Source organism: Haliotis rufescens, unplaced genomic scaffold, assembly GCF_023055435.1.
Source record: "Haliotis rufescens isolate VD_foot unplaced genomic scaffold, xgHalRufe1.0.p SCAF_2, whole genome shotgun sequence".
NCBI lineage: Eukaryota > Metazoa > Mollusca > Gastropoda > Lepetellida > Haliotidae > Haliotis > Haliotis rufescens.
The window spans coordinates 47,985,847-47,994,888 of record NW_025963890.1 but is presented as its reverse complement, the minus strand read 5'-3'; positions in this window follow the sequence as shown (position 1 = coordinate 47,994,888).

Here is a 9,042-nt window from a genome sequence, read left to right as displayed (position 1 = left end):
TTTTCATTGTTGTGTGTTCAACTATGTGTAGGGCCGCCATGTTTCAAGCAGTAAACAACGTCACAACTCTGAAAGGCTATGTAAACAAACAAGACTCATCTTCCCGAGGTAAGACAGTTAATTGACTATAAAAGACCAGTTTCCGACCTTGCTGAACTAGGCTAGAATTCCTGGGGCCAATCGTATCGGATTGTATACCAGTGCCTATTACGGGTTATGTCCCTTCAATGCCTTTCCTATGGACCAATCAGATTCAATCTCTCGTATCACTTGCATTTACTTAAAACAAATTGGCTGCGCCCAGTCAAGAAGATCTGATCGATAATTAATATCCATATTGTGATAAAACGTATTTTACAACCCGAAGTGCAAAACGTGAAAAGATTTGGAAAATATCTGTTGACGCTGAGTTGGCATTGCACATGTTTTACAAATCCTGCAGTCGACTGAAATCTGCACGACAGTTTACGAACTGGGTTTCAATTTCGTTGTGTGATTTTGAATTCTGTAAATTGTAAAATCTGATCAACATTTGGTTTTCGTTTATTCTGAGATATCTGAGGGATAGTTTTGATGTCTGGTGTTCAAAATAACCAAGTTATAAATTTGAGGATCAAAATGGTGATGAAAGTTGGGTTGTACACTGACTTGGATGATATTCTAACTCTGTTTTGGTGTCACAGCAGGTCAAATGAAACCCGTTGATACAAGTGACTTATGATGTACAATCCCATACAAAATCACACTCACGTTACAACAGACACTGTGACAGTCAGAAAGTCAACTTTGAAGTAGGATGTTTCCCACAATCATGGATGTAACCAAGGACCGTAAACTTGATGACGGTGGGATTCAAACCTGACAGGCCCCACTGATTCTCCTCTTCCCAGGGCAAGAGGTTAACTGATTTCTTCTAGGGTGGAAACGGGACTTTAATAGTCAGTTAACTCCTTTGCCTTTGTAAGATGACCAATCTCATTCAAATCAGATCTGAGTTCTCGCTGGTAAGCGAAGCTCTGAATGGTTGGATGAAAGGTTGTTCTGACGTGACCCGTTATGGGATCTCCTCGGATCTTCGTTTAGAGATAGCGAGAACTAAGATTTGATTCTAATGAGATTGGAAGATGACTAATTCTTAACAAGTATATTGTGATCCTATAGGCCACCATGCAAAGACACAACACAGTCCAGATTATTCCTTGTTTATTGGTATGAACAAGTACATGTGTTGAAGGTTATCTGAGCACCTTCGTAGTTCTGTTCATGAAAATAAGAGCAAAAACCAAAAAATACAAAACTTGCAACAACAAAAAAGACAAACAATGCCCAACCCTTTGTGATGAAATCCCCAACAACAAACCTGATTCATTCACACTGCCCTGCTGACAAATACTATATCTGCCCAAAGGGTCACTCTTCAGGCAGCTGATGCCCAAGTGGGAACTATACTGATGGCAGAAAATAAGGGAACATAAGGCTTTCATTTATTAGATGGGACATCTTGCATGTATCCTGAATGAGGTTTTTGAGAAATGTTTGTGCGTACGAAGAAGTCACATTGATGCAACAATATTCTTCTGCTTGACCCGCCGTGATATTGCTGCAATAATGCTAAAAGCGGCGTAAAACCATACTCACTCACTCTTCTGCTTTAATGTGTACCCTTATTTGTTTCCATCAGTATATTAACATCATTTTCCAAATGTCTGCAGATGTCAAAGTTGATGCTGTCAACAGACTTTCTACAAGTGATTGTCGTATACTGTAAATACTCAATATTTATCCATGGTTTGGCAAATTATCAATTAGATAACAATGCTGATGTACAGTCAACACTAGGGATAACATTCCAAGTGCTTAGCTAAGAAACCTGTGTGAGGTTTCAGGGCTAGAAAAACTCCCCTGCAACTTAAACAAGGTTTGTGACCTGCCTGATTGTGAGGCGTCCTGCCCTTGCACCATGGATTGTGGTGCTCATGCTATCTGCCACAGGTTTGACCGGCCTCTTGTGACACTACTTGAAATATTGCAGTGTTAAGATCCTCACTAACACCAAAAATGTTACTAAATTCCAGAATATGTTTATGCCACTTTGGCTGTGAAACAAAGACTGCTGGGACACCAAGTGTGAGTTTCATGTGGGGACTAGAACCACGTCTTCAGTGTGGGGTGCGAACACCTCAACCACTTGGCTACACCGCTGCCCCCTCATGTCCTGAATCAGATGTTGTGGAGAATGAAATGTAATGTTGCAATGGACGGTTCATGTCCGCAACATTAAAACAAAGTGAGCATGAAGCACGGTAATGCACAGAGAGGTCAATGTATGTGGCACTTTTTACACTAAAAAGGCCAACAATCTTCCAAGTTTCAAGTATGTAGCTTCAAGTTGGCTGATCGGATGAACAATCAAATAATGAATTAAATTTAATCATATAAATACAATGTATCGGTAAATCAAATGGTGCCATGGCACTGCAGCTCACATAGATGTGTAGTCAACAGTAGGAAATGTTAACAATGACGGCTCTTTAACAAAAGTTGCTGTTGGCATTGCTATTCAATATATTCTGCATAAGTGAGTGAGTGAGTATGGTTTTACGCCGCTTTTAGCAATATTCCAGCAAAATCACGGCGGGGTACACAAGAAATGGGCTTCACACATTGTACCCATGTCGGGAATCGAACCCGGGTCTTCGGTGTGACAAGCGAACGCTTAAACCATTAGGCTACCCGACCGCCCCATATTTTGTACAAATACTGAGGCCAAAAATATTAAGAAATAGGGAACAAGTATCAAAATTTCAAAAAAGTTTCTAAATCTGCAAGAATAAGATAACTATTTTACAGTTACATTTACTTTCCACAAAATACTTCCGAAAGAAAATATGGCATTATCAATTCCACATAATCTAGAGAAGAAACATCAATGTTTTGGCTTCCTCAATCTGGTACTTGCAGAGATGATGTTTACCAAACCAAAAATACACTTTGAGAGAATTTAGGTGCACGGTTCAAAGAGCAAAGGTCCAATAATGTTGAAAAACTGAACATGTCTTGAGCCCAAATGCTAACTACACACACCCCAAATTTCATGACATCTAGAACAAAATGGCTGAACACTGGCCAGAATTAGGTTTTCAAATATGGCTGTCATGTTGAAAAACAGATTTGATCAAATAAACTTATTGGGAAGTTCATGCTTAATTGCTCCAGTGGTTTCTGAGATGTTTACATTAGACAACCCGTGACAAACAGGCCACGACAAAAACACACTTCACTTTCAGCCCAGTGAGCTAAAAATGAAAGTTCTTCATGATTCATCACATGTAGCCTAACATTTAGTGAAAGTGAGTCGGTGTTAAAATGTTTCAAAATGATAGCCAACTTAGAGACTTCATAAATATGATTAACACATCAAAACATAAAAAATCAAAGATACTGGAAAGTTAACCTCGTTCTAAGACTACAATTTTATAATCAACATCTTCAATCAAGCCATAATAACTGGCTTATTACAGTCTTAAAAATGTGGACCATGATATGGCCGGTGTGTCTTGAAGAGTGACTTTGAAGTAACAAATGTTATATTTGGGATAACACTTTCTTAGTAAAGTACAGATTCTCGTACTTTTTGGGGGGTTGAATCCCGACCGGGATTCGAACCCACACTTGCCAGAGTGAGGCTTTCACAAAAATGATTTTACACTAGTCAGAGGGGTACTCAAAGTATGTGATCTAGACTACCAGTTGTAGGGCTTTCATATTTGTGGAAGCCTCGGTGGCTGAGTGGGTTAGATCGCTGACTTTGTGTGCTGGCGATTAGGTGCCTCACTCTGGCAGTGTGGGTTCGAATCCCGGTCGGGACTCAACCCCCCCAAAAATTACGAGAATCTGTACTTTACTAAGGAAGTATATATAACATATATATATAACATTTGTTACATTTGACCACTTTCTAAATGGCATTGTGTATTCATGACTTGGAAGTAGTGGCTTGAGCAGTATGTCATATCCGAGCATGGACATGTGGGAGAAGCCACTCCATCATCACTGGGCTTTCAAGCACACAACCTATGGGTGTGGTGTGTGGTGAGGTCTTGGAGGTAAGGGACATAACTCTGTACAGGAAGTTCTTGTTCTGCCATGTTTCACCTTAGCCCTGCCAATATATTTAAATAACCTTGAATAGCAAGTGGTTATGTGATTGTCAAATTATTTATCCGAATTGTTCATGTTGATCATATATATACTAATAATATAATTGGGAAAGGACTATAGCAAATTTTATAAGAAAAAAATAAGTAAAGAAAGAATACATGTTTCTTCAGATTGATTCAAATACATAATCCATTACCAGTCGAAAATATCTTGTTTGAGAAAATACAGGACCAATATTGCTCAATAATATAGGCACATATACTTCATGGGCCACTGACCAAGGGCTGTGGAGAAATAATGTTTATAATCCATATTCTGTTTGAAGGAAAACCAAACCTCCACTGATAATTAGTATTTCCAAAATAATATGTATCCTAATTATGTTATTTTCAAATTTGCTTTTTCCGACATCATGTCAATTATTACACACTTGCTGTTTACTGGCGGTATCGATATCGGCACTAGATAGACAGTAAACCATGGAACATTGATCTAGCCTTCAGGCTATTTCTGTGGCACAATAGATTCCCAACTGCAATATTTATGATATAAACTGATAATCATAAGTTTGTTTAGTACTGTAATCTTAGTTACCATTCAGGGCAACGTTCCACAAAGCGATATTAGTGCTACGACTATCGTAAGCCAGTGTTAAAGTATGGGAGTACAGGTTTGCAAGATTAATATTTGATAGGGAAGGCTTTTAGTGGATTGACAGTAACATCAAGCATACAAGGTGGATGAAAAGACAGGGGTGCGTGTGGGTGGGAGTGGGGGTGTTGGTGGGGGATAGCGGTGGTATTATTTTGTCAGCTACATCTGTAAAACCAGATACTTATTTCATTGTAAATATGAGCCCAAATGGGTCCTTTGGGTCCTTTGGGTCCACAGTGCTGACACTGACTGTGATTGGCAGCAATTATCAGCTGCAACTAAGGGATGCAACTCTGCAGTGCTGACACTGACTGTGATTGGGAGCAATTATCAGCTGCAACTAAGGGATGCAACTCTGCAGTGCTGACACTGACTGTGATTGGCAGCAATTATCAGCTGCAACTAAGGGATGCAACTCTGCAGTGCTGACACTGACTGTGATTGGCAGCAATTATCAGCTGCAACTAAGGGATGCAACTCTGCAGTGCTGACACTGACTGTGATTGGCAGCAATTATCAGCTGCAACTAAGGGATGCAACTCTGCAGTGCTGACACTGACTGTGATTGGCAGCAATTATCAGCTGCAACTAAGGGATGCAACTCTGCAGTGCTGACACTGACTGTGATTGGCAGCAATTATCAGCTGCAACTAAGGGATGCAACTCTGCAGTGCTGACACTGACTGTGATTGGCAGCAATTATCAGCTGCAACTAAGGGATGCAACTCTGCAGTGCTGACACTGACTGTGATTGGGAGCAATTATCAGCTGCAACTAAGGGATGCAACTCTGCAGTGCTGACACTGACTGTGATTGGGAGCAATTATCAGCTGCAACTAAGGGATGCAACTCTGCAGTGCTGACACTGACTGTGATTGGGAGCAATTATCAGCTGCAACTAAGGGATGCAACTCTGCAGTGCTGACACTGACTGTGATTGGGAGCAATTATCAGCTGCAACTAAGGGATGCAACTCTGCAGTGCTGCAGGACCCTGGGCCTCCTGGCCCCTCAAGTTTTACACAACATGTGGTTGAGAGGTTTCTGGTTTAGATGACTAAAATACTTTACATTGAACTCTGTAATATGTATTAATATTTAGTGAAATTAAATATGTACTCATTGGTATGTACTGATATGCCCAGGCATTGGCAAGCAAGGCTTTCTTTGTATCAAATAGACAAATGCTGATCACAGTGGAACATGGTTTTGTTAGAGCCTGTAGCTTACCTTGCCTGGTCTCTCTCTCTCTCTCTCTCTCACTCACTCACTCACACACACACAGACACACACTCACTCACACACACACACACTGACACACAAACAGACACACACACACTGACACACACACACACTCACTCACACACACAAACAGACACACACACACACACACACACACACACACTGAGACACACACCCACACTGACACACACACACTCACTCACACACACACGGCATAATTCATGTCCTCAGTAATGTTTCTATTCTCAAATTCAAATATTCTGGTTCAGGAAAATCAGTCTTATTTTAATTTTTCCTCAATTTTGTCATCCATAAATTCGTTGTTTGTTGGTTCTACCATTCTGATATCATTCTGTGTGGTATCAGAATGCTTCTCTCTCACAACAATTTGAGTGAGTTGGGTTTACACCGTTTTGAACAGTATTCCAGTTATATCACGTCATGTCAGCTTGATGTGGGAGGAAAGCCACAAGTGATGCAGGTCTCAGACGTTTACCACTTCAGTGAAACCCACGAGCACAGGTATGGTGCTGACAAACCTAGAAACATAATTGGGGCGAACCAGGATTCGAACCCATAATCATAGGTTTCTGTCGAGTGAACATTGCATGACAAACATTTGGGGCAGTTGCTGAAAATCTGAAGCAGTAACATGTCAAAAGAATAGTGAAAAAGTACAGTCCAGCCTACAAGAGACATGGTTTGACACTGATAAACCTACAGCTATTCAAGTTTTAAAACAAATTGAGAATGACGACAAACAATGGAAAATGTGCCCTGCATCAACTTGGTCCAGTCCTCTGGACAGGTGAGCTAACAAAGAAGGCACTATTACCAGACATCAAATATATATATCCAACTTGTTTCATGTATAAAGAAATCTGTCTAAAACAATTCCAGTTTAACATCAAACTGAGGATAGAACTTGTATAGCACATGTTGGTCTACACATGTATAATCCGTATTGACCATGCACAAATGAGATGATAAATCTCACCCAGGGATACAGCCTGTACCGACACATCGATGGAATATCCTGTGCAGGTTGTGCTTGCGGGGGTAGATAACCCAAGTCTTACCAGGAAGCAGGGTACAATTAGGACCCTGTTTAAGCTTCCAAGTGACTTCACAGATACTTCCTCCTAGCACTGACAGAAGATGAGTGTTTGTGGACCGTTTAATGACAATGGATCTTGAATACTGCTAACAAGTAACATCAATACTGGGAAAAATAGTTATTTCTTATTCATGTAAATTGCATCTTCCCGAGGCAAGGGACTATATAAGTCCAATTTCCATCCTTGCTGAGCAAGCTGGAATTCCGAAGTTACATTTTGACTGGACTAACGAATCTTTGCGCATAGTCCATTCAAAATCGTGCAACAGACTAGATATCCGGTTCGTAAACATGGATTTCATCGTACAGATGTTTGGTGATGGCAGGATTTGCAAAGCATGTATACAGTCAACTGGACATTGACAGATATTTTACAAATCTTTCCATGTTCCTAATCAAGGTGCTCAAATGATCTGATGCACTTCGCAGGGTAAGCTCTGTTTTATTACAACATAGATCTTGATTGACTTGACTAGGTGCTGTCATTTTGTTTGAAGCAAATGCAAGTGAAAAGAGGAGGTGGATTCTGATTAGTTAATATGAGGGACATAGAAGGGACATAACTCGCCACTAGTGGTGCTATAATCGAGCCACGAAATTGCAGCATAGTTCAGCAAGGGTGGAAACTGGACTTTTATAGTCAGTTAACATCCTTGCCTCAAGAAGATGTACAAATTGCTCCTTTGGCAAATGGTATTGGCCATCAGTCCTGCATTGTATTGGGATCCTCTTAGCTCAGGATTTCCTGTAAAACAAAAACTCCTTTCACAATATCAAACTTTTATCGGTAAGTGTTGATATATTTGATATCAAAAGACACAAGGGTAAGATTCTTGTTACGAGTATCATCCAAAATCCATCTTTCAACATTTTCAACTTGTAAACAGTAACAAGCAGTTTGTGTGTGTAAAATGTACAGCTGGGCCCACTTGCACAAAGCGATCTTAGCGCTAACATGATCGTAACTCCTATACTTTAACATAGGCTTACGATAGTCTTAGCGCTAAGATCGCTTTGTGCAAGCGGGCCCTGAGCAGCTTCAGTGGCACAGAGACTAGTGATGTCATTTGATTGTGACATCATGGTAACCGATGACATCACAATGGTCTGTAAAGGATTGTGACAGGGAAGCCAGTTTTTGGTGATACATTGTAGTTCCCTGCTCTGGACTGACCAACTCGACTCTAATACTTTCATGTACTCAGCTGTAATAGACTGATGAGGTAGAATACATCTTCCAAAAGAACCCATACACAGCTAATTTACATACACATGGTATGAATACACAAAACTTGGTCTATAATCGTGACTAGTCCTACCTGTATCCCTATGGTAGATTGTAAGGAACAGCTTATGTACAGAGAGGTTCTGCAAGTCATTGCATGCAGCCAATATCTTAGTCATTTTTTTCTATTGCACGAAAACATGCAAAATTGTTCTGGGTACTCTATTTTATTTCTTCAAATATCCTGAATATTTCTTGGCCTTTTGCTGTGTACATATAGTGGCAACCTTAACCAGTCACAACATCATTCAGGATGGGTTTCAGATGCAGATGTTTAACAAGTGTGTGAGTTAGTGAGTGAGTGAGGTTCTACACCGCTTTTAGCAACATTCCAGCAATATAACCGCGGGGGACACCAGAAACCGGCTTCACACATTGTACCCATGTCGGGAATCAAACCCGGGTCTTTGGCATGACAGACACTTTAACCACTAGGCTACCCGACTGCCCCGTAACAAGTGTGTGTCAAGAGATGGTGATGATAGTTGCACAGAACAACTGACATGAGTGATGTAGCTATGTACAACTGTACATCTTGATGTAGGATTTGATTGAACTGCTAAGAGAAGAAAGCCAATGACAGT